General features: G+C 33.8%; 1 protein-coding gene across 1 annotated transcript in view; it reads left to right on the forward strand.

The window, feature by feature from the left end:
* Positions 1-25,746, forward strand: part of LOC129230985 (cyclin-dependent kinase-like 4) — a 90,878-nt gene that overhangs the window by 46,646 nt on the left and 18,486 nt on the right. The window lies entirely within an intron of this gene.

Below are 25,746 nucleotides of genomic sequence, written 5' to 3' on the forward strand. Positions count from 1 at the left end.
GAGCTTGAATTAGAACAGATGCTTGGCCTTTAATCGAAAGCTTGAGATATTGCAAACGTTGAGCATCAGAAAGAGATGAATTGTTATGAATGGTTGCAATGAATAAGTCACGAAAACTTAGCCATTCACAAAAATTGCCTGAAAATGTTGGTAGTTCTATTTTGGGTAATTTAACAGAGTTCAAATGATGTTCTGAATTAAACTGGTTTGATACGTGAGAAGTATTATTCGTACTGGTCTCACCTGCTGTTTTGGTTTTAATTTCTTTAGAAATTGTTACCTTTAAACTTTCAATTTTGGATGCGATTTCATCATATTCTTTGTCGTTTGCCTCGATTTCTGTATCCTTTTGAGCTAGGATAATTTCCGTGTTTAACTCATGCAATTCATGCCATAAATCCCGAGAATCAGAGCCATATATTTCGAGTTCATCAATAGTAATTGCATCTGAATTAATTTTGTCGTTAAGAATATTAATTAATCGAGTCGTCCTACCTTTGAGGTAGCTCCGTTTCTTCTTTAGGTTATCCATAGTGTTTGAATGTTCTACTCGTTGACAATTGAATTGTGCTTCTTCCACTAATTTATTGCTCCGGCTCGACGGACCAGAAACATGTACGGTGACATGCGGGGTGTGGGCACAATAATTGAACAAGTAAGAAACATAAACGACTATATTTACACACACGAGTATTTACATTAGGTTATCTTAACGAGATCTACACAGAGACTGAAACATAGTTACTGCGGAGCATGCGTCGACGATCACTCCCTCTAGCGGTGGGTTCTCCTAGTGTACTTACCTCGAACATGTATCATTTATCTCAGAGGGGAGAAATAAGACGGATAAGATTACATTACTGAGAACGTCAGTAGATGGCAGCACACGCAACCAAAAAAAGTTACCAGCTTCTCACCCGTCCGATAGTGGATTGAGCTTTCTTGTTGAGAGCAAACACATTGAAAAAAAAAAAAAAAAAATGGGTAACCGGTAACATTATGGCACATTAAACGTTAACAACTGTTCAATTGTGTTTCTGTTCCATTCCATAAAAGAATGGACTCAATCATTTCTAAAAGATAACATAATTAAGATATTGGACACAGGCCGTGTCCATGATTTCGTAAAGGGAGTGGAGGGGTTTTAAGGTTTTTTTTAATTCTTAGGGAATTGTCAGGAAAACATACCAATGTTTCAATTATTCATTCATGTCACACAATGGGACAAAAGAGAGTGGTTAAAAACCCCTAGTTGCATTGATTTTAAATCATATTACCTATCCTAATATGGTATTTTATACATTAACGAATTACAAAAATTATCATACTAGGATTTGAAAATTATATAAGTAATGTATTTTATAAGTCTCCTCTCTCAGATGGGAAAAATTTGAATTCGCTTGCGACCGCAATACAATAGAGTTAAAAATTCAACCAGAATGGGACAAGAAGTTGTGCATATTTTAGGACTGATTTCGAATGCAGCATTTGCACAAATACCTATTTGAAAAATGGAACTAGATCGAAGAGAATAACTTCTTTCTTCAGTTAAATATAGCAGGGAAAAAAAAAAAAAAGCACTAAAATTTTCCGCCATCGTGTAGAAAAGAACACTTTTATGCTTTAAAATTTAAACATACACATTTTTGGATTTTAAAATGCAATCATTGTTATTACTAGACTTAAACCATTTGATTTCATGAACTTTCTGACAAACCACTACTCATCAATGGTGGTGTTTCTCCCCATAAAAGACCCCCGTGTGATTTCTGGAGTCTCAAATACACACACACACACACATCTATATATATATATATAGATATATATCTATATATATATATATATATATATATATATATATATATATATATATATATATATATATATATATATATATATATGGAGTGGCATCGATACGGGGGGCAGGGGGCGGTCCGCCCCGGGGGTCAGCCGTCTGAGGATTGAAATCCAAAGTCAAATTGCAAGTTTTTGATAACTATAAAGATGAAATGCATTTTTAAGACTAAAAATTACTTACCGTTATACTTCGAAAAATGTAAATGTCCTCCTCTTTGACCCGAAAGAACATAGCATTTAATTACACTACACATTTAATTACAATAACGGGAAAAATCTCCCCTCTCTGAAGAAAAAAAAAGTTCAATCAAAGTACGCAGCACTATAACAAAAAGAGTACATCCCCTCCCCAGGTCATTTTGCAAGAAAATAATTTTAAAATATGCAGTATTTCGAAAAATAATAAGATTATTCTTCCTTAAAGAAAAATAATATAAATATAAATATCGGCAGTTGGTTAGCTGACTGACATCTAATAAACCAAGAAGGTGAGTATGTTCGTATTAAAGATTCTAATGAGTTTCCTCGTACAGAAAAAAAATTAAATTAAAAAAAATATAAATAATAGTAAAAAAAATAAATAATTAAAATAAAATAAAAAATAAAATAAATTTCCTATCCACCAGTAAATGTTTTGAGTGGATACCTATAAGCGTTTGGAAACCAGTTCTCTAATACAATTCAGTCAAACGATGACAATGATCGTGGGTTCCTCTGGAGATGATAAGCTCTGGAGGATATATTGAACTAAAGAAGCCATGTAACGGTGGTATGGGAGGATTTATGGGGGTTGCGCCTATTGACACGGAAAGCCCGTGGCAGTAAGTAACGAAAATCAGCATTTGGCACGGGCGACGGAAGTGTGACGGTTGCTATAGTTGGCACTTTAGCGCTTTTTTCTTTGCCAAGCACAGAATCTTAGGGATTGAGAAGAATCTTCGTTTTTCGTACGCAACGTTCCGCGCGTTGCATTGCTGTTTGCAGTTAAATTCTGACGCGATGAGCGGGGGTCGTCTATGTAATAAAATTGTGTTATTTATATTCTTGAATACATTTTATCCATTTTTTTTTTTTGACATTGTTTTTTCTCGCAATTGTTTTTAAAATTATTTGAGGATATTTGATAAATCATGATTGGAGTCTGGGTGTTCATTAAAATTGGTAACTTACTACATTTTTTTTTTACTTCTTATTTTCTAACTCGGAAAGTGTACGTTACAATGTACACATTCCGAAGTTATGCATTGCCGAGTAAGCATATTATGCATTTTTTTTATCCGGTTATTTAAACTAGTTACTTCGTAGTTAAAAATCGCGTATGCATAGATAGTTCTTTACAATTGCTTTCAAGAGTCATTTTTTTATATACACACACCTAATTATAGCACTAAAAATTTAGCATAAAACTTACTATGAAAATCTAAAATATTTCTTTATTTGCATTTAGTATTATCACTTTTAAATTGCTGAGTTATCATACAATTCCCTTTTCAACATTAAAGATTCATTTTTTTTTTCATTATTTATGTTTATTATTGACGTTAAATAAATAGTTAGTCTAAATAACGCAACCTTGATTTCATGTATATGAATAAAACACGCAAACGTTTAAAAGAGTATGCAAGTACTAAATTAAAGGAAACGAACAAAAACAAATGAGTTTAAATGTTTAAAAAACAAATTTCTTTCTGTTAATATTATATTATTCACTTTCTTGACTCTTTGGGAACAGCGACAAAAAAAATCTGATCGCCGGATTGCAATGAAACTTTTTACTATATCAGATGAATGTGTACAAAACAACGTGCATGAAGTAAATTGCTGCTGAGTTACCTACATTTATCACAAAATGATATTAAAAAGTACTTTTTGTCAAATATGAAATATTTCTCTTAAACACATTCATGAAAAATCATCTAAACACAGAGATTCGAGATTTTTTTCTCTGAACCATAGAAACAATGTAGACGCATTGCAATTGAAATATTTTGTAAATATCATTAAAAAATTTTTCAATGCTCACGTGTATTGAAACTTACTCGATTCTGTCCACTAATCTTATAGTTGCCTAAAGTGCTAATAGATGGCGTCAAAAACTCGACTAAGTAAGGATACGTGAAATTAAGGTCTATTTTATTAATAGTTCGGCTTTTTTCTCATTTTTATGCTAATAAATGATTTCATATGGACCATAAACTTTCTGTAACAAGTTTCATTCCTTCATATTCTTCATAAATCAGTCTAGATTTTTTTTTTCTCTAAAACCAATTGTTCGTGATCGCATGGGGATCCCGCCGGTCAAATATCGCCATCAGTGAGTTTTGCAGATGAACTAGATTTTTGCGAAAAAGTGAGGCTTTCCATGCGTGTGCCTGAAGTGATGGCCAGTGGTATCGGATGTCAGTGCTTGTAGCTTGTGCTCGAGGCGGCAGTGATTGTAGTCAAGGAAAGAGAAAGGGGGGAGGGAGGACGTCTCCGTGTTTATTTTCCGTGTTGTTAGAAACAGGTGGGTGAACAAGAAGTGGAGGGTTGGCCTACGAGTGCTCGCCACAGAATATTTCCTAATCCGCAATTAATATCTTTCTAAATTGACGCAACAGAGCTCATTAAAATTTCGTGATATTTTATTTCAACAACGATTTTAACTATTTTTCAAGAAGTAATTAATATTTTCTAATGTTAACGAAGGACAAAGATGATCTGAAAATAGTTCTTATTTAATAAAAAAACCTTGCTCAATCCATTTGCGCAGGTGTGACATCTTTGTGCATATATTTGCCCTTTATAACAAAGAGCAAAGTATTATGTATGATAATATATGAACTTTCAAAAAAAAAAAAAAAAATTGAACTTGAAAAGTAAAGATTTTTACATATTGTGTGCGTACGCGTAATAGGCTCAAATCATTACCTTGTAGACACGAAACTTTTTTAGAAAGTAGGTACTTCGTATATTATGTAACGTTTAATGGTTTTTATATTTGAATGTATCAAAATTTTAAGACAAAGCTTAAAATTCTGGGAATAAATTGCAAATACAAGCATAAAAATGTCAAATTTGTGCAAATGGATTAAGTAAATCTTCATCTCAATTTTATACTTTAAAGTTTTAGACTTGGAAAAGTAACAGATTAAGTAAACATTATATTGATAAGCGTTTATTTAAATTGCACAGGGAGTATTATAGTGTGATCCGCGAGTTACTGACCATCAGCCAGTAAGTTGAACTAACTTGTAACAAAGGTTTTGATTAGACCATTATGAAGGTTACGTACGATATACTTACAGAGACATCTAGAAGTTTTCAAGGAAGTCACTTTTCTTACTGGTGCAAATTGTTATCAGATAAAATGTTGAATCGCCTTTTTCTAGGTTAAATTTAATTTTACAGGTTCATTTACTGAGATATGCTGATCGATGCTTATTCTCAGTGAAGGAAAAAAAAATGCATTTAATAACTATCCATTTATGCTGTTTGTTATTGAAGGTTGGTCGATTACATGCATTGATCTAAAATGCCTTCAACGCCAGTAATTGACAAACACGATCTACCTGTAGTAATGATAATGACATAGTTAAATGGTAGTTTTAAAGCTTTTTTCTTTATACCAAAGTAATTACAAACATTTTTATGCTAAAGACATGAATGTGTATAGTACAACTTCTATTGAGAAAAAAATATTTTAACCCTTAATTGACTAGCTTGGTTAATTACTAATGCTCCAGATCAGCGGTTCCCAACCAGCATGTTGTGACTTCCAAGGGAGGCGCGAAGAATTTCTTATAAGGGAACAAACACATTCAAAAACATATCATTAAACAGTTTAAAAACTAAAATATGTAGAGGAAAAAAATCATTTTAGAGAAGCATCAATACTTGAGCGTAGTGGCGAATTGAAAGAGCCTGATGATCCCTCAGCATTATTACATTTTGGTTTCCGGACTTGCATCCCTACAAATTGCCGCGAAAGAGTCGAGAAAAACCTCCCTATAACATTATCTAAAATTGTCTGAAAGTTCGTTTTTGGAACTTCAATATCGAATTTTTTTGTGAGACAGTCTCTTAACCCCAACCCTCATCCTGAAAGATGTCATGTAATTGCGTTTTCAGGACTTAATTTTGGAAATATTTCGAGAAGTTCCTAGAACCCTATCCCATTCCCTAAAAATAGCAAAGAAATGGATTTTTAAGCTTTCAATTTCGGAAAAATTTCACAGGAGTGCCTTCTATTCCTTTTGCATAATTAAAGACCGTACAAACATTCCTTTTTAGGATTTAAATTTAAAAAAAAATCCGGGTGAGGGTCTCCGATCGTTTCGCCTTGCCATCAAAGATAATCTACTATTCTATTTCTGAAACTTAAATTTCCAAAGTTTCCTTCATATTACCCCCAATCATTTCTCCCCCCCCCCAATCACTAAAACTTGATTAAATTACGTTTTGGAGACTTCAATTCCGGAAAAAATGCGGGGGAGAGGCAGGGGCGGCAAATAAAGGGGTCAAGAGGGGGCGGTTGCACCCCCAAATTTTTTGAGCAGAATGATAGAAAATGGGTGAATTCAATTTACTTAAGTCGGAAATAAATGTTCACTAAAGGAAATCTCGCTGGTGCTCAGCAACTATTTGATGAAACTCGACACATTCTCAGACTAGAAGAAGTGTTTTTCGTATTTGGATGATGACTTAGAAATTCATGAAGTATTTTCGGCTTTTTCAGAACATAGAAAACTGATAGAAAATCATGGTTAATTTTAACTAAAGACGACATTGCCTCATATAGGCTAAATATTTCACACTTGTGTGCCCAGTGTTACGATGGTATGTCCAATACGAGAGGCTCGTGAAAAGTGGTGTGGCAGCATGGTTTTCACAAGAAATTTCCTTGATATTTCACATTCACTTTTACGCTCATTTTTTAAGTGTATGTTTATTTAATGAGTGTTCATTGCTTTCTTCTGCTAGAAACACGTTTCAGCTGCTCAATACACTATAATGTTTTCATAGAAACTTCTTCAAAATGTATGTGATTTTTGAAAAAAAAAAAAGACATATTAACCAAATACCTTTTATGGGGCTCTATAATTATGCAATCGCGGAGTGACACAAGATAATCTTCAAGAGTTAAAACGATAAAACCATTTCTCTAACTTCAAAGCAGTGATTTGACGACTGGAAGAATTATTGCAAAACGATTCTTTCAATGATGAAAAAGCTCATGCCCTTTAGCATGTATGACTTCGTTTGAATTTTTATCCAATTTGTTTGTATCGGGAAAAGGTTTTTGAAAAATGCTTTACTCTATCAAAATCTATATCTTCAATCCGCTACTCGACTATTCAAACCATAGTTCAGTCTACAATCGATCTGTGTAAACATTTCAATCAATCGTGAAATTTTTCAAAAAATAAAAAAAAAATTCTTCTTCCTAGCCAATTTTAAAGAGGCGCAAAAAAAAAAAAGTGACAAAAATCCACATGATGATGTGAAGTCAAACATTGATTTTTGAATATTTTGTATGAATTAATACATTCAGTTTCGAATGAAATTAACACAAAATTTGATGATAATTATTTTTCTGTATGGTTGGCTGGGATTATGGTTATTTGGATTGGATTTTGAAAACGAAAAATAAAATGTTTCAACTGTGAGTAAAATTTTTAGCATGAGGAAAGAACAATTACAAGCAATATACCGACAGAATGGTTTTCACATACAGAGACTGCAGTTTCGTCCTTATTATGGGCTCATCAGTCTGGAATAGTGAATAACAGAGCTGGAGGCAGATGATATCTCATTGAAGCTGCGAGCACCGACATGACTAGATTATTCAATGATGAAAAGTTTAAGCCCCTCACAGTTTTAGAAGTAGCATGGGTGATTTTGAAGAGCAAGATATAAAAAGTGCTTTTATACATAACTTTGTGTTACTTCAATTATTTTTTAACTATTACAATCGGTTCAGCTAGTAGAGAAATATTTTTTTTGTGTCTCAGGAGGTTAGAGAAATATTTTCGAGGCACAAAGCGGGAAAAAATACCTTTTCTATTTAGCTGAACTGGCAAAACAGCACGACATTGGGCACTGATAGATTAGTAACACGATTCCCTGCTCTTCTGAATTCGAAAAATCATGCATTATAATTGTTCCAAAAGGTATAAAATCTTTAGCAACGAGATGTTTTGTATGATAAATTTTTAGTCAATGAATCAAAATTTTAATTGTTTCTAAACACTAATTTTATTCATACTAAACCGATTTTATGACAACTTCTTGTCAGCTAATGTGTGTTTGGTTTCGCTTTGTGTTATACATATTTAAAAAACTCGACCCCCCAAATGAAATGGTGAAATGCCGCCCCTAAGGAGAGGCTACCTATCCAAACATTTGCCTAATATTTAAAGGAACAAACAAAAAATACGAACAAAAAGACTATTTTTTTAAAAAATATTTCTAAAATCCAGGGGGTTCCAATGGCCCCTCCTCACCCTGATTTCCCAAATGACGGACCTGAAATAAACTTTGAAACGAAATCCAGGAAGGATAGATCGTTTTATTGATTTTTAAAATATTTTTGGGGAATACCCCATTGGATCTCCCTTTTTGCTACATATTTTCCTGGTTTTCACCTCTCTAGCCCTTCAGAAGAATGCTCGTAGTCATAGTATATATTCCATTCTCCTCCAAATAAAAATGATGGCGATCAAATGACTACTCATCATCGAAGGAGGGGGGGAGTTCACTAATCTTGCTAAAACAAAAGGAAAAAAAAAAATATTTAGTTAAAATTTCATCACGTTTGGGAAGCAGAAAAGTGCTTGAACTAAATCCAATAAGTAACTTTTCTAACTTGGTTGTCCGCTTTCTGCTCAAGTCATTGTGGCAAAACAAGACGCATGTTTTATTTTGATCAACGTTTTGAATACAACCAACTTTAAACTATAATACTCAAAAATATACTGTCGTGAAATGTATGATAAATTTACATTTTCCCCAGTCAAAATTGAACATTTATATCTCTGCTTCCGCTCCAAAGCGATTCAACTTACGCCAAATGCCTATAACGCGAGTTTTTCTCGAGTAACGAATGTTAGAGCTAACGCTAATTTCTCACCCACAACACGAAAACTTTTGGAAAGGAATCGTGGCGCAAAATGACGGCTTCGCTATTTACTACTAAATATTAGTTTCGTGAATATACTTTCATCCTTTTAGCATCACTTACTGCTCTAGTTCCCACCCAGCACTAGTCAAAACATCGCTTTGTTAGTGTGTATAAATAACAACTCCACAATTTTCTTTTAATATTTTAAATTCTAAATATGAAAGGTGATGAAATATTCTGCACCAAAGCACGCTGTTTCATGCTATGTTTGTGAAGATAGAAGGAAAAGTGAAAATTTGTGACAAGATAACGAATTCTTGAACGCTTGAAACTCTAAAAAATGGTTCGAAGGCAGTGGCGAATTTACCAGGGGGGTGGTGGGGACGACCGCCCCCTCCGTAACTGTCATTTTCGAAAACCAATAATATAGAATTAAAGGAATTACTAGCTTTCGCTATTAATTTCAATCAAGTACATTCCACAAATTTGCTTTAAATTAAGTTGAGACAGTGTAGTCGAAGATGGACAGCATTGCCCACTTTTTAATTTGAAACCGAAGCTCGCCCCTCCCCTCTTTTTTGAACATTAATAATTTTTATATTTCTATATGTATCTTCCAACCTTTTTCTTCCATGGACTACACTATACTGTTATGATGATACATTTTGCTATGACTTAGAACAGTGGTTTCTAACCCTGGGGGTGATAGCCCCCAAAAGGGAGATTTAACTCTTGAGGGGGGCGATAAGTTTGTGAGGGGCGATAGGGGTGATTAAAATTTAAAATACAGGCTAAAAGGGGGCAATTGATTCCCTCCCCCCTACATAGTGGGTTGAGGGGAGGAATATGGCTTTCACGTTTTTCAACCGCCACCCCCCTTGAAAAGAATGTAAATCCGCCACTGATCGAAGATAACGCAGCAATACTGTATAGTACTATTACAGTGTAGTGCTTTATTATTACTGCATACTGTATGTACCGTACTGTTTTTTTTTCATGTCTCTCTCTCCCATTGATAATTGATATTGTGCATCGTTTGAATACTGCTGTTTTTTTAAAAATACAGTAAAAATTCAGCTGTTTATGCAAGAAACGTAATATATTGCTAAGAAATGGTCTGGAACAGTTTAAAGGGTGTTTAAAAATGTCTTAAATAATTGGATAAGTTAATTCAAAATTCGTATATTGTACATGTATATTCGTATATAACACACACACACACACACACACAAAATCAACTCCTTCAAAGTTTCAGTAAAGATACTAAAGTTAGTTGAAATCTATGATCTAATAAACTTTCATTTTAAAAGCACCGGCTTTGATACGGTGCTCCAAAACTTGAATTTGTTTATATATATATATGTTTTTTTTTTTTTTAATTATAAAATAAGAAAATGCTTACTGGTGATCAATTGGATAACGGAGAATTAAAAACAGCAACAATAGTGATAATAATAATGAACAGAAATTTAAAATTCAACTTTAAATTTCTTTCTATTAGAATTATGTTGTCTTAAAATTAATTTTTCTCTCTTTTTTCTTCAAGTCCTTATTCTATTATACCCTTCGCAAATAGTTCCAATTATGCGTGCTCAGTCATTTAAAACGAGGGGCATCATGACCGGATAATTGGACAGTTCGGGCAATTAGAGTTTGGATAACTGGAATCCTACTTTGATATAACACAAATGTAATGTATCTTCAAATTCAGAAACCTGTAATTCTGTTATGGGGGGAAAAATTCACTTCAGAGAACTCATAATTTAAAAAATATTGATTTTATTTTTAAAAAACCCACTTTTTGTCCAGTTATTTCTGAAATTAGATTTTTTTGGAGTTTTAAATAGTAAAAAAATGTAATAAACATCCATGGAATGACACAATCAATGATTAAAAAAATTATAATAACGAAAATTTAAAAAGAATCGCCGTTTTTGGTTCTGGACCAAAAATGGCCGCCAGGGGGGGATTTTGGAATGCCTCCCCCTTATAAAATTTTTGTTTATACAATGTCTACAAGCATGCCGAGTTTCATAATTTTATCACAATTTGCAGTTTCTTCCCCGTAGCCCCCCCGATTATTTCCAAGTTAGGCGAAAACTAAGATCGATCTCGGGGGGGGGGGGGAGCTGTTCCTCCCCCTCTTTACCACGACTGGGCCCTGTTAAATGCCGTAAAAAACTATGTTTTCTTCTTCAAAATTTTAAAAGATTCGTACCACCAAGTTTTCTCTGTAATTCCATGGTAATTTTTGTGGACCTTTGTCATGAACAAAAGGTAAAATTCCTCGTAAAGATTAAAAAAATGTGACCTTTCAAAGACAATTTTCTTTTAAACTGTCCAAGTCTGATTTAACAAACTTTCCAGTCTTTTCTATTACTATTTAGCAATTTCTATAAATGCAGCATGAAGGAAACAAAGCTTCTAAAGATTAATATTTAAAAAAAAAACAAAAAAACTACATTAGATTGACAACTTTTATTAGTAGATTTAATAGCCGAAAAGAAGACATTTCTAAAATATGTTGCGATAAATTTACCGAAGTTTCCGCGGTTAAAAAGATGAACCCTTGGTATAACGAAATCATTTCTGATCTAAACTTCAAATCGAAGTAAAAATGCTCTCATCTCATTTCTCTGCAGCGGTTTTGTTTGCTTTTCCGATTCCATCGCGCTGTCAATGCCTGAAGGCACTTGTTTCGAACAATGGAAGACATTCCTCACTGACTCCTCTGAAGAACAACTCCACACAAATTCCGGTTTAGAGATCCCCTTTTCTGGATGTCGCGTAAATCCCAGCCTCCCTGGTAAATCCTGTCAGTTGTAAAACTAGTTTGCGGCTAAACGTACAACGAGCATGATGCTTTCGTCACAACCAGGGTGCAAAATTTTTGCGCCATCTATTGGGTAAAGGGAGATTTTTTCATAAAAATGGGACACTCTTATCTTTTCGAAAATGGACAAAAACCACGCCCACAATGAAATAACCATCTGACCCCTCTAAAGAACTGCCCTGCGTGTTGATTCTATCCTGAATTCCTGAAACCTTTGATCAGTACAGTTTAAATAAGAGATTTACTTTTTGCAATAACAAATGCAATAGTTTAAAGTACGATATGCGGTTCCTACCAGTTAAATAAAATTCAAATCGCATATTTAGCTATTTCATCGTAATTCTTAATGTTAACTCCTTTATATTCCATTCCCCTCATGTAATACGGGCTCTTCCAATTCTGTCGAAGAGCTGTCAACGAAAAGGTAATACTTCAGTTGAGTGAACTAATTCATTTAGTTCATCTCAGCCTTGTGAACTATTTCAACCAACTAGTTTAAATGAACTATGAATTCGCTTTTGGATTAGAAAAGATAAGAACATACTTTTTCTCATGGCAGTTTTCCCTCCCGATTGGGCTGGTTTTTAACAGTTGCAGCAGCGGATAAATGTTACCATCGTCGGATCTGCGGAAAATTAAGCTGATTGAATTTCTGCTTATTATTGAATGAGTTTTTTTTGGGGGGGGGGGGGGATTGAAGCTACTTCCAAAAGGGAATAGGTCACATCGTATGTTCTCTTTAATAGTCTTTTTAAGTCGTTCTACTGCCAGTCACTCGCGTGTATGCATAGTCATTCACAATATCCTTTTGGGGACAAAATCAAGATATATTTTTGTTTAGTTGATAAAACTAATATTTCTCAGTAATGCATATATGTATTCATCTTCACAATTTCTTTCAAGAGTCCTTTTCTTCTCCGCTTGCGTGTATATTATGCATGTTTATTTTTTTTCTTCACATTGCATTCTGCCTTTACCTCCAACAAACGTCGTTGTTTTAAATTTTGATCCTTCAAGAGTTCATTAGTTTCATTTTCAAAGTTAATATTTTTGAGTTATGCGTACCTGTTTCGAAATTTGGTGCGTGTTTACTTTCAAGAGCGTTGCTTTACACTCCCAACGACTCAATATATTATCGATGTATTATGTTTTCCCTTCCATCTTGTCATTTCTTTGATTCTCAAGAGATGGCGCTGTCTTTCACACAGCGCTGCCCCCTTTAAGAGATATTTTGGTTTGTTTCAAAAAATATTAGAATTTCTGAGTAATGTTTACGTCCATGTATACATCTTCTCAGGGCCCAATTTCCCAATAGGCAGAGTAGGCAGCTGTCTAGGGCGGCAAAGTTTTCAGGGGCGGCTGATTTTGCTTTAACTACGCATTTTTTAAATGAATTATTTATTCTTAAAATAATTCATTAAAAAAAAGGTCATTTAAAAAATTGTTTGATAAAATTAAAATATTAGCATTCTTTCATTTTTCGGAGAAACAACTTTTTCGTGTAATTTAATAATTATTACTTTCACGCATCTTATGAAAATCAAATGTTTTTCACTCACTGTAATGGATTAGCGTAAAAGAGGGTTTCAATTTCAGAAAGTGTCGTTGCGTTTATTCAGAATTCGCAATAAGATTAGAATTTCACTAAGGTTTTTAGTGCTATACTGAAGTTTATTCAGTACTGGTTTCTTGAGTGATTGACATTTTTTTTTACATTATTAATATTTAAAAAACGTTTTTCGGTAATAAAAAGTCTCCGAGGCAAATGAAAATGAGTGACGAGCGAAAAAGACTGAATGGTTTTAAATAAAGGACACATGCTAAATTAAAAACCGAAGAGCAAAAATGAGTTTTCAAAAAAATTTTAAACGTGATATATTTTTTTTTTCTTTTCAAATGGGCAGTTTTCAAAAGCGGAAACTTTGGACTCTTTGCAAAATAATCCAGTTACAATTTACTAATGAAATACTATCGAACAGTGAGGAGTAGTAAGAACACAAGTTAGTGAACGTAATAACAGAGGAAACTATTAAAATTGTTGATTCGTAAATGAAAAAAAAAATTACATGATAAAGATGCTGCTATAAATAAAGATGACAACTTATAAAATGGTTAATGCACAAGATATTAAAGTACAGTGCGATCTTTCCCGTGCATCTGGGAAATGTTATCAGGGTGAAACCCGCGTTCAGCAAGTTTATCTTTGATAAAGGAGATGTCAGTGTCACGGAGGAGACCCCTAATAACTACTTTCAAACACTTGTCCCCATTGAGAGTGTATGTACGGTAAGATATATTGTTTTGCATTACGTGTCTTACGATAGTACGGTAAGCGTCATCAGTGGGTGGTTTCACAATATATTTGGTGCCCGTATATTTAACAATAATCTTGGTGTTGGTGAGTTTCGATGAATTTTACCGAGTTATTAATTTCATCGATGATAATTGGGGGAATTTTGTTATTTCGTTTCAGTTTCTGTGATTGGAAGTTAATATTGTCATTGTTGGGAGTGTCATTTTCATTGGTTGAGTGAATATCGATATCTTCGTAGTCAGACTCCTCATTAATTTAGGTAAGACCAACAGAGTATGCCCGAGTAGATGATGGGCATTCCATAATAGGGCTAAGGGCTGTACTAGCCGAGCCTTTGACTACGTCTTCGATAGTCTGAGCAATGTAGTCAAAGTCCAAGTTACGGTGGTCGTGAATTAGTTTGGGTTTATTCTTAAGACCCTTTTTATCGATATTGCTCTTGGGAGCTGCAAATTTAGCTTTTTCATTTTTTTGACCAGTTTGGTATTAGTGAGAACTTGGTACTGGTTCCCGACAGGGATACTGACTTTTGATGGGAGTCATATTTTTGCTGTTAACAGATTTTTTTAATGACTTATTTTCAAGGGCAGTTAGCCAAGTGTTGAGGTTAGCATTCTGATCTCTCAGCAATTGATTTTCCTCAAATAATCGATTCGTCTCATTTTCATTTAGGTGATGTGCCAGAGAAACTCTTACATTCAAAGCCTTTTGTTTGGCCATGACATGGGTGAATTTTTTGTTTATGTCATCAGTAGTGGCAATTTTTTTGACATAGAAGTCGCATATAATGCGCAAGTTATCATCACAGGTCGCGAGTTCAAAAACATCGCTCGTTTGAAGTGTGTACAGATTGATTTTGGAGATCAGCTCCTCGACACTTTTTACAGGAAGGTGGGGGGGGGGGGGGGGAAGGGGATAGTCAACTCCAAAACATCTCAGCTCATGTGGTTCCCAATCCTTTGGAGCGTCTGTCTGTATCTGTTGTCCGGCATCAGAATGAGGCGGGGAAGGCTGTGACATCAAGAAGAAATGGGGGAACTCCTAAGTGGAGGTGCTCAAAACTGGCCCTTAAAAGGGCCGAGCGGGAATCGACCCGGTTTGGCCGGAAGGATGTGCCGGACCTAACAAGCGTCTAGGGGCAGGACAAATCCTTAATGTTAAAAACTTAGCCATTTCTCGACTTCAGCGGGTAGGGAAAATCTACGGTAGTCACTCTCTTCCGTAAGGGAAAAGGGATTGTTTTGTGTCTGCGCGCAACACTGGAAATGAAGCCTTCCTTCCTTATGGTACGACGAAGTCAACTCACTGCCTCACTGTTCGTGCACGCTTGTAGAACAAATTTAAATGTTTGTTTCACTAATTTAATAACAGAAACGTTCATAAACTGGTTTGAACTTCACTAGATAAATCAATTACTCACTCAAATATCAACAAATCTCATTTCGCTGAAAATTAAGGTCAGTTCCGTGTAGCAAATAATATAATGATTGTTTACATTCAAGTAAGGCTGATGATTTTAGCTTTTTATGTACTTTCCAAAAAAAAAAAAAAAAAAAAACACTGAGCAATAAATGATAATTCAAGTTACTAAATGTAAATTTGAGGTGAAAAACAAAGTTATAACATTCTTTAACCACATGATTGGATATTTTTTAGAAACCTATATGGATTTAGACATTTTCACGTCTCGAATTTTGTTAAAATGAATGAAAATTAATTTATGTGCTATTATGCAGCAATTCATAGACTTTGTTACATATAAAAAAAAAAAAATAATAATTTCAGTCACCGATATTTTGGAGTGCATGTCCTTGCGCCCCCCTCCACCCTATTTTAAATATTGGTGAAGTTTTAATCTAACTTAACTTTCTTATTAATATTGAATAAGTATTCTGCAAAAATAGATCAAATAATAAGATATTTTATGTCAAAAACACACATGTTTGATAAAGATTAAGTATTTTATGTTTGTAAAAATGGGGGGGAGGCAGTTATTAGCTGTATGGTCTGCAAGACCACTCTTTTAAGCTTTTTTTTTTTTCTTGAGCCAAAAATATCCATAAAATAGTTTTTGTTGAGAAGTCTATGTCACTAGACCATTTTTTTTCGGCACATTTTAATTAGTTTGTTTATTCGAAATGATGAAAATTTTTAAATGCACAGGAAGATACACTTGTAAACATGTTACTGATGATAAACCAATTATATTGTCACCTCTGAGCAACAGTAAGATATCTAATCCCAGAAAACAACACTAAGATATCTTACTGTTGCTCTGAGGTGTCGATATATAAGCAAAAAGGTTTTTCTAAAGGTTTAGCTCATTTTATTTTTGTACCTACCTATAAAGTCACAGTTATTTTTGCAATTTTTAAATTTCTTATTAAATATTGTTGGCAATGGGTGAAAACAAATTTAAATTTAAAAGTCATATGAGATGTATTGATATGATTTTTTCCAGTTCATAAAGTAAGGCAATTTTAAATTTCTTTTTTCATAAAACAATCTTTCTTGGTCACCCACAATGTCCTTCTAAAAAATTGTATTGCATTAGAAAGGACAAACTATTGATATTACTAAATTGAAGAAAATTCAACCTCAGCAACTATGCAAATTTTAATCATATCCTTTCATTCAAGTTAAAAGATATAATCAATTAATGACCTGGATAAGTTGGAAAAACTTTTGTCAACTAACATTTCTTAGTTTTCCTTATCGTTTCTTTCTTTTTTTTCAACCAAGTAAATAACATTACGTTAAAACACACATTTTAACTATATCTAACTACAATTTTTGTGTGGGGGGAAGGGGGGCGGCAGTAAGGCATACTATTCCATAGCAATTTCTTTTATATGATTAAAACTAAAAACAACGTTAATGAATCACAAATTGTCAAAGAATTGATGTTTGTCATGAAGGATTTGAAAATTGCGTGCTTTATTTCACTGTTTTTCATTTTAATCTTTTTTTTTACTACAAAGCACCTCTGATCATTTTTGATTTAATTTTTATTGTAGTTGATCTTCAATAAAGTTATGGATGGCTGATAAGTATTATTACAATAAGTTACTATTTTTTTTTTGAAAATTGAAACTTTATTTTCAAATGTTTCATGAAGAAGTCCTTTGCACATTTCTATCAGTTATTTCAGCTCCTCACAACTTCACATATAAGTTACAATTATTTTCAATACATTAATTATGTCCTTTTTCTTTTTAAGATAATCAATAACTCCAACATTCATGACTCTTTAAATAAATCATAAAAGGAAATCAATGTCTAACTTTTTAATCATACATTCACATACATACAGCCTTTTGAGCATTTTTTAAAAAAACATTTGAGTAAATCAGTTTTTAATTATTCTCATCAAAACAAACTTAATAAACCGATAACTTTATTCAAATAAAAAGTAATAGTCATTTCAGAACAACTTGCTGCAGTGCTGAAATGTCGAGTAAATAAAATAATTATTATTAATAGAAGAGCTTTTGTTTTTAGTATTAAACAACTAGAGGCAACACACTAATACATTGCCTTCAAAACATATTGATAAAAAAACGAAAATTTTCCGACTTAAATAGTAAACATGAATCCACTTTTTAAACTGAGACCAAAGAATTTACATTGAAATGCAACATTTACTATCATATAATTTTTACTTCAAGACAAAGGCAGTGGAAATTTTTCAATACTTATTTCAAAATGAAAGTTTTTTAAAAGTATTATTTAAAGAAATGGATGAACTGACTCTATTTTCTTAAATGAAACATATATGTATAAGAAACACATATATGTAACTCGTGACTGAAGTCATACGAGTGTACTGTAGTTAAATCATGAAATATTTCACATAATTTTATTTAGATTGTTGAAGAACCTATGTCATAGCAAATAATTATCATTACCAACATGAATATTTGTAATCTTAATTCAAAACATATTGTTTGATAAGATAAATGTTGTCCACAAAGCTAAAGTCATAAAAAGTACCATAACATATTTGCAAATTTATCTGTAGTTAAAAATAGATTTAAGTCACAATATTTACAGATTGAAGCATTGCTTATAAAGTCCATATATATATACAAAGGAAAAACATGCTTTTCAATTTCATACTAAAATAAAAGTTCGTATATAATCAAAATAAGATGGGTATATTCTTTTTTACACTGACAATGAAACCAGCACAGAGCAGCAAATATTAATATGTGCTTCATTTTCAAATCAAAATACTAAAGAGAAAATGTTTGAAATGACTAATTATTTTGAAACAAATATTTTTTTACATCATTTTAGCTAATTTATAAAATTAGTATTATTATTGATCTAATAATTCTGATACATTTTATCTTCTGGAAAACAGAAACACATTATATGCGTAAATCGTGACTAACTACTGATAAGTGTAGTTAATGCAGTACATTAGGAAGCAGATACATTTTTAATTTATTTACATTACATTATTGGAGAACGCAGGTTATAACAGAATTATAAAGTGGATAAAATGAATGGAAGTGAATAAAATGTACATTCACTTCCTAAGTTAATAAGTAATGGTTAGAAAGTTGAATGTCCTTTTTTTTCAACTAAATAACATTGCAGACATGAAACTGGTAAACACTTATCACATATTATTTTTAATTTATTTGTACTTTAATATATTTTAAACTCAACGTTAATGTAATGAAGCATTGCTTATGAATCCAATTATTATATATAATGAACAAAAACATGTTATACAATGTTATATTATATTCTTTTATTATATTCTTTGTTTATTATATTCTTTTGATTTAATCGATTGTCGAAAACAAAAAACAATTAAAAAAAACCACTCATCGAATAATTTACTTTCATTTGTTAATAAAATTAATTTATGAATAACTAATAATTGATTAAAGTACCAGAAAGTACAAGAGTAAATGTACTTTTCTCATAGTTAAAAATAAAAACAGCGAAGCAAAATCATTATTCTAGAAAAAATTATGTTCACATACAGTTCGATTTTGTAGGGGAAGAAAGAGAGAATAAATTTTGCTTCTTCCATCTATTAAGTCTGAAATATTATTGTTTCCCTTGTTTGGAATTATTTTACGTACATAGGATTATAGTCGATTAAAAAACTTCAAGGGCCGTGGGAGGGGTTTGAACCCCTGGACCCTTCCCTTGTGTGCGCCACTGATTAAATGAAATGTAAAGTTTTGCTAAATTACGAAACAAAACCAGGCGACAACAAAGATTATTTTCACATCAAATAAGAGATTAAAACTTCACAAACACTCCCCCCCCCCAAAAAAAAACGCACTTTTTGGGGCGGGGGGGGGGGAGAGAGAAAGAAGAGGGTGAGTGAATCTTCAAAACCTAACTCTGGCTTACATCTATCAGTGGGTTTCATGCAAAAAAAGGGCTAATACCTTTGTGAGACATTTATTTAAAACCCTAACTTTCATCATTGTATGCAGGTCCGTTATTTAGGGGCGTCAATTGACCCTCCGCTCTGTGGCTTTGAAAAGTTAAAATGATGTACTAAAAGTGGGAGTGGTTTTTGCTGTTATCCGATAAAATTCGCATTGTCGCATTGAGTGCACATCCTTTGTCCCCCCCCCTGCCCCCAAGAAAGAAGCTGGAATGACGATCCTGATTGCATGTACTACAACGTTCCAACGCTTGCTCTTCCCCCCTCCTCTCACCAAACGGGCCTGCTCAGCAAAATACTTGCGCATTTTGTTTTAAAATCTTTGCCATTAAAAAATATAAACAATGTCAAAAATATAAATATGCTAAAAATTGTCGACACGTGGTTCATTTTGTTTGATGAAAAGTGATCCGACAAAACTCGGGTGGCCTTTAGTTACTACAACACAATGTATGCGTATTTTGGGGTTTTATGCTAATCACTGGAAATAATTCTGTGAAGCATCTTTATCTAAGATTGAAAATATATCATCATGGATATCATTAGAGGTGGTCACAATAGGGGAACAAAAAATGGGAGTATAGGGGAGCGCCCCCATTAAAAAAAAATATTTGGAGACATAATAAGATTTTAACATTACTGATTAATTGACCTCAAAAATTGGGACGCATGGCGACCGTAGACACTCTCAGGGGTGCCCATCCGGGGGGGGGGGGCATGGAGCAGACTACTATTGAAATTTTTAGGGGGTGCTTTTAATAGGAGTATATTTTTCTTTTTTGGGGAGCTCTCGCTCTCATTCGTCTGTTGAGGTCATTGTGGTATTTGGGGGTGGGGGAGGGGAGTTCACAGTTGCTCTTAGAGGAGATAGGCACCTCTAGACCCTCCAAAAATTCAAAGTTTAATTCACATGAATGACATTTAAAAAAGTCTACTTATTTTGAATTATCAATTGAAAAAAAAAAAAACTCAATCGACCCTGTATGAGATCTAATTTTCAATTAGTCATTAATTTTTAACTTTGAAAAGTGTGGGAACAGATGCCCTCCTCCTTGATACGAGCCGCCTATTGGAGAGAGGGGAGGTCAATGGTGCAGATTGTGCCATCAACTTGCTTTGCGAGTATTTGAAGGGATATTATTTTCTTTTTTGGAAAGAGTGGGTATAATACCATGGGGGGGGGGGGGGGGCATGGGCATCGCCCGTATTTTACATATGTACACCAGTGGCGTACCTAGCATTTGTGACACCAGGAGGGTAATTTATGAAATAACCCTCCCCCGCAAACGCAGAAAAAAAAAAGGTTTCAATGTTCTATGTGATCATGGATTTTATAAAATTTTCAGAAACAACTACATTTGTGTTTTACGAAATTTTAAGTTTGGCTAATGCACAAAAAATAAATAAAAGTTTTGTAAGCTTTTTATCTAACTCGCCTTTTTGACGCGTGTAGGGCCGATGGCAGCAAAGTGAGGAGGAAAATGGAATTGTTGGATTTCAGCATTTATATTTTTCAGAAATTCTAAAATATATTTTGGGTGTCACTCTCCAGCAGGCTGTCAGCTGGCACAAATGTCCCCCCCCCTCTCCCGCGTTTGAGAGATTGAATATAATTTAAAATGTTGGAGACATTTTTTAGAACTAAAGAATCTATATTTTTCATAAACTCTAAAATCCAATTTGGTACCAGCCCACCTTCAGAGGGTGTCTCCCAGCGCAAACGCACCCCCCCTCCCTCTCCCGTGTGGATGTAAACTGCGTTTAACAGAGTTCCTGTAATTTTCAACTTTTGGGGAACCTTTTTGAAATGAAGCAGTTAGATTCCCCCCTCCCCCTTTCACCATAGCGGCGCCCCTATATATTAATATGTTCGTTTTGTTTTTGAAGACTTAAAAAGTGATAAAATATGAGAGAGAAAAATCCAACAAGAAATGAGAGGCCTAAAGACCAATCAAGCCAGTTAGACGTCTTATAATTAACGCATGTCGCAATTTCGCATAATTGCCTATTTAATGAAACGAAAGCGCGCACTCTCATCAAAACCGGGCAAACCCCCAGTCAGCATCGTTCCCATCACGCAGTGGCAGAACTTGTTCTGCACATCATGGAGCTTTTCCCTTTTCTACCAAGAGCCAGAAATCCGTTTTCCCTACCCGGCGATGAGGAGAAACGACTAAGTCTTTAACATAAAGATTTGTCCTGCCCCTAGACGCTTGTCCGGACCTATCTCAATAGGCCACGGCAAACCAACCGGCTACTAAGGGGAACGGGAACTCTAACCCGTCGAGGACGAAGAGAATGAAATCAGGCGCAAGGCCGGTTGGGAGAAAAAGTGGATCTTCCTTCGGAGGAGAGCGCAAAAACAGAGCAGCGGGTGAAATTAAAAGACACATATATAAAGCATGTCAATGTATCTGAAATTAAAAACTGGTGGTTAAAATTAGCGCTGTTCTACCAACCGCAAATTGCAGAATTAGTAAGGCTTTAGGTATCAAAACTATTAAACGTTTTACAGCTGAGGAAAAAAAGCATTTTACGATCTGCAAGCATAATTTTTTGAAAGGAATTATGTTTAGTTTGAATAACCAGTAATTTACAGTGTAGTACATTCGCGAAGGAAAAAAAAATAATTAAGAAAAACATTTCTGATAACACTTGATAATGAATTCAGTCTGCATTTAAATCAATCTGAAAACATGTATATGCATTTAAAAGCCCCAAAATAATGAATATTAATTAACCTAATACATTACTTATTATTTTTCTGATTAATAATAGCAAGTTGAACTGCCCCCCCCCTCCCCACCCATGAAAAAAGCATAGGAAGATAATTAAGCAAAAAAAAAAAAAAAAGCGTAAATTTGACAAACAGAGATATAAATCGGTAAAATTAAATTCAGAAGGTTTTTCTCCCATACTCCAAGCTGAGAGAGCTATTTTCCAAGCTTTAGCACTAGGATTTTTTTTATATCTTCATAATTTATTTTTTCAGCTTCATTCTTTTTCATGGCTAAAATGATAAGGAGTGTTCATTTGCTTTTACTCACTGATGAACACAAATACGTTTTAATGAGCGTCAACGTCTTTCGCAAATTGTCACTGGCACTGGTATAGTTCGCAAAATTCTGAGTGAAATCTATAAATATAGTAATAAATCTTTTATTTTTGTTTCTTTTATTCTTTAAAAATTTTTCTTTAAAATGATTGCCATTAATGATGTACAGCTCGAAATGAATTTTCCGGGTTTAGGATTTTTAGAGGGGGGGGGGGAGGATCTCAATAAACACCACGCTACGACATAGAGGTGCTCAATAAACGCTGCCAGTATTTATATTTCATGTCCACAATTGCGCTTTGAAGTTGAAGTTTTGTGAATAAAATATTGATGTACATTTCAAATTCAATTTTCTTGTCGGAATTTCGGAGGTTGAGTGTGACCTACTTAGCGAGGTTTATACACCTCTCTTCAGAAGATTAAAATAAACCTTTGTTTTCAATAAACAACGGGAAACACGCTTCCTACGTTTCGACTCTTTTCGAACCGGTAACCCATTGACTGAATCTTGATGTCGATGCACACTCCTTTTCTTCATGTAATGTTAACTTGGTTTCGTTTTAAGCTAATTTTAAGGTGTAATTTTTCGAAATCCAGGTGAATTTTTTGAAAACTGAGTTGGTTTTTGGGAGTTTTATGTTGCAGACTGTTCAAATTAATCCACGTTTCACGATTACCCGACACATTCATGTTCCTCATTGTGGTAATATGCGTTTTAGGCACAATGTAAAAGTTAAAACTAGAGTTAATTGTTAGTACAAGCAATAATTACTACATTTATTCATAAAAAAAATTGAAATATAATGTTCGATAATCGCAGTAATGATTATTACACAATGCGTCTTTATTCAGTAAAAAAAAGAAAGAAAAAGAAAAAACGTTGTCAAGTTTTAAAAAAATTCAAGCATCAGTGAAATAAACTCGTTGAACTGAGCAAAATAAATATTCAACAATCAGACTTAAATAGAATTAAAAAAGTAGCCTGAAATTTACCGTCCACGTGTAGAAAAAATAAATTTTATGACTCAAAATTTCATTTTAGATCTCTTTTAGACTTTCTTAAATTTCCAACCCTCCTTCGCCCACCCTACGGGAATTCCTGAACGTATTTGGACCTATGTGTCAATTCGGTAAAGATCCGACGCAAACCTATTATTATTTTTTCCAAGATATAATCCTTCGAAACTGGCTAGTAGATGGTTGTATGTACATTGTACAGTATGATTCAAAATTAAAATTTAGACCTATTTGGATTTTTTTTTAAATTACGGAAAATCGCCGATGTGAATTGCTGACCAAGAGGAACATACACTCACACACACATACAGCAATCCTTATGTTTTTAGATTATTACAGAGACTGAGGATGGATCACTGAGAAAGACAAATAGCACCCTTCCTGCTATGTAGCTACAATATTATTTCATGTAGTCTCGTTTTTTACTTATAAACACGTACACGAAACTTTTCTTTTTTTTAAATTTTGTTGTCATTCCACTTCTAGGAAAGACAAAATTCAGGATATGGATGTTTTCCTGTACAATCACCATGGACAACTAGGGTGGTAACCATTAAATACATTTTACCTGCTTAGATGTTCTACTTACTGGTAGACAAGTAAAAATGATTGATGAAATATTGTTTATTTTCCTGCTCTATTATGCATTTTATATTTGATGAATAAAAAGAGTATAAAATAGCGGCGATCCATGACGGTAGTGTAATAAACATAACAGTGTCCAACCAGTGGCGTAGCTACAGTCTCTGCCACACGGAGTGGTACCTCTATTTGCTGCCCTTTCATTAAGACATATCTAATACATTAAACTATTTATTATTGCAAGCTATATGATTAAAATAACAGTAAGTCAGACGGGTAGTGTCAAGACTACAGAGATAGGCTAAGCCGAAAGAAAAAAAAAAAAATCACATTTTCTAAAGCATTTGGCCACAATGGATTTTTACTGTTTTAGTAAGTAATTGAGTATAATTGTAAAAAAAAAATATTTCAATATGTCGTTGGCACAAAAAGTTACGACTGTTTGAACATCGGTCAAATATGACATTTTCCATATATCGGCCTAATGTAACAGGTAGCTCATTTAATTTGCCACAGTAATTTATGCAGATTTTAAAAGTACGTACACTTGCCTTTCGAACGACACTACTTTTGTCTTCACAACTATAAGGTGTAAGCTGTTTTTAAACCTCGAAAATGCTTACTAAGCCGAAAATGCCATTATTCTCTGACCTTCATTGACCTAGGGGCAACGAGTTTGCCACAAAATTATTATTCGGGGTACTAAGTTCGTACCTTCTACACTTCATACATAATAAGAATTTGGAGGAAAATTGTTTTCGAAAAAAGTTGCCGCTAAAAGCGATTTTCATGTCTAAAAAATCCGCTAAGTTTTTGATTCTGCACATTAACCTTCAGGACCCCAAAGAAACGGAGCAACTCAACTTTAGAACAAAAAATTTTGGATTTGATCTCTTAATACGATAAGTAACAGTTGTTAATTTTTTGAAGAAAATTTGAGACAGCATGAATCACACGTGTGATACTTTTTCAGATTCTTGCTCTTAATAATGGTTTATATATACATACTTGTGCTCGCATTGTACTAGTATTGTTATTTCTATATATTTTAGGTTCGGAATATTTTTTTTTAAATAAAAAATGACTTTAATTTTTTGTATATTGTTGCGTTTTTTTATTTATTTATTTGTTTTTATTTTGAAGGTAATTTTTTTTGAGCAATCACGATTGCTTATTGTTCTCACTTGACTGTTTTTGATGTTACGCTGATTTTATTTTCCCACCAGCACCCTCTGCCAGCATCACCCGTCGACCGGCTCCTCACGATGCTGCTTCTCTTGCGAAAACCGTCTCCAGGTTGCGTCCATATTCTACACACACACGCCTACACACACATGCCTGCACACAGACACAAACACATATGCATACATACATACACACACACGAACGCCTACACACACACACGCACGTACACACACACCACTGCATACACAACACGCACATACATGCATACATACACACATATACACGCACCCAGATACATGCGCCTACACAAACACACACGCGCATTCATACACACACACGCTCGTGATTGCGAAAAACATAATTTGAATTCAAGATGCCAAAA

Source organism: Uloborus diversus, chromosome 10, assembly GCF_026930045.1.
Source record: "Uloborus diversus isolate 005 chromosome 10, Udiv.v.3.1, whole genome shotgun sequence".
NCBI lineage: Eukaryota > Metazoa > Arthropoda > Arachnida > Araneae > Uloboridae > Uloborus > Uloborus diversus.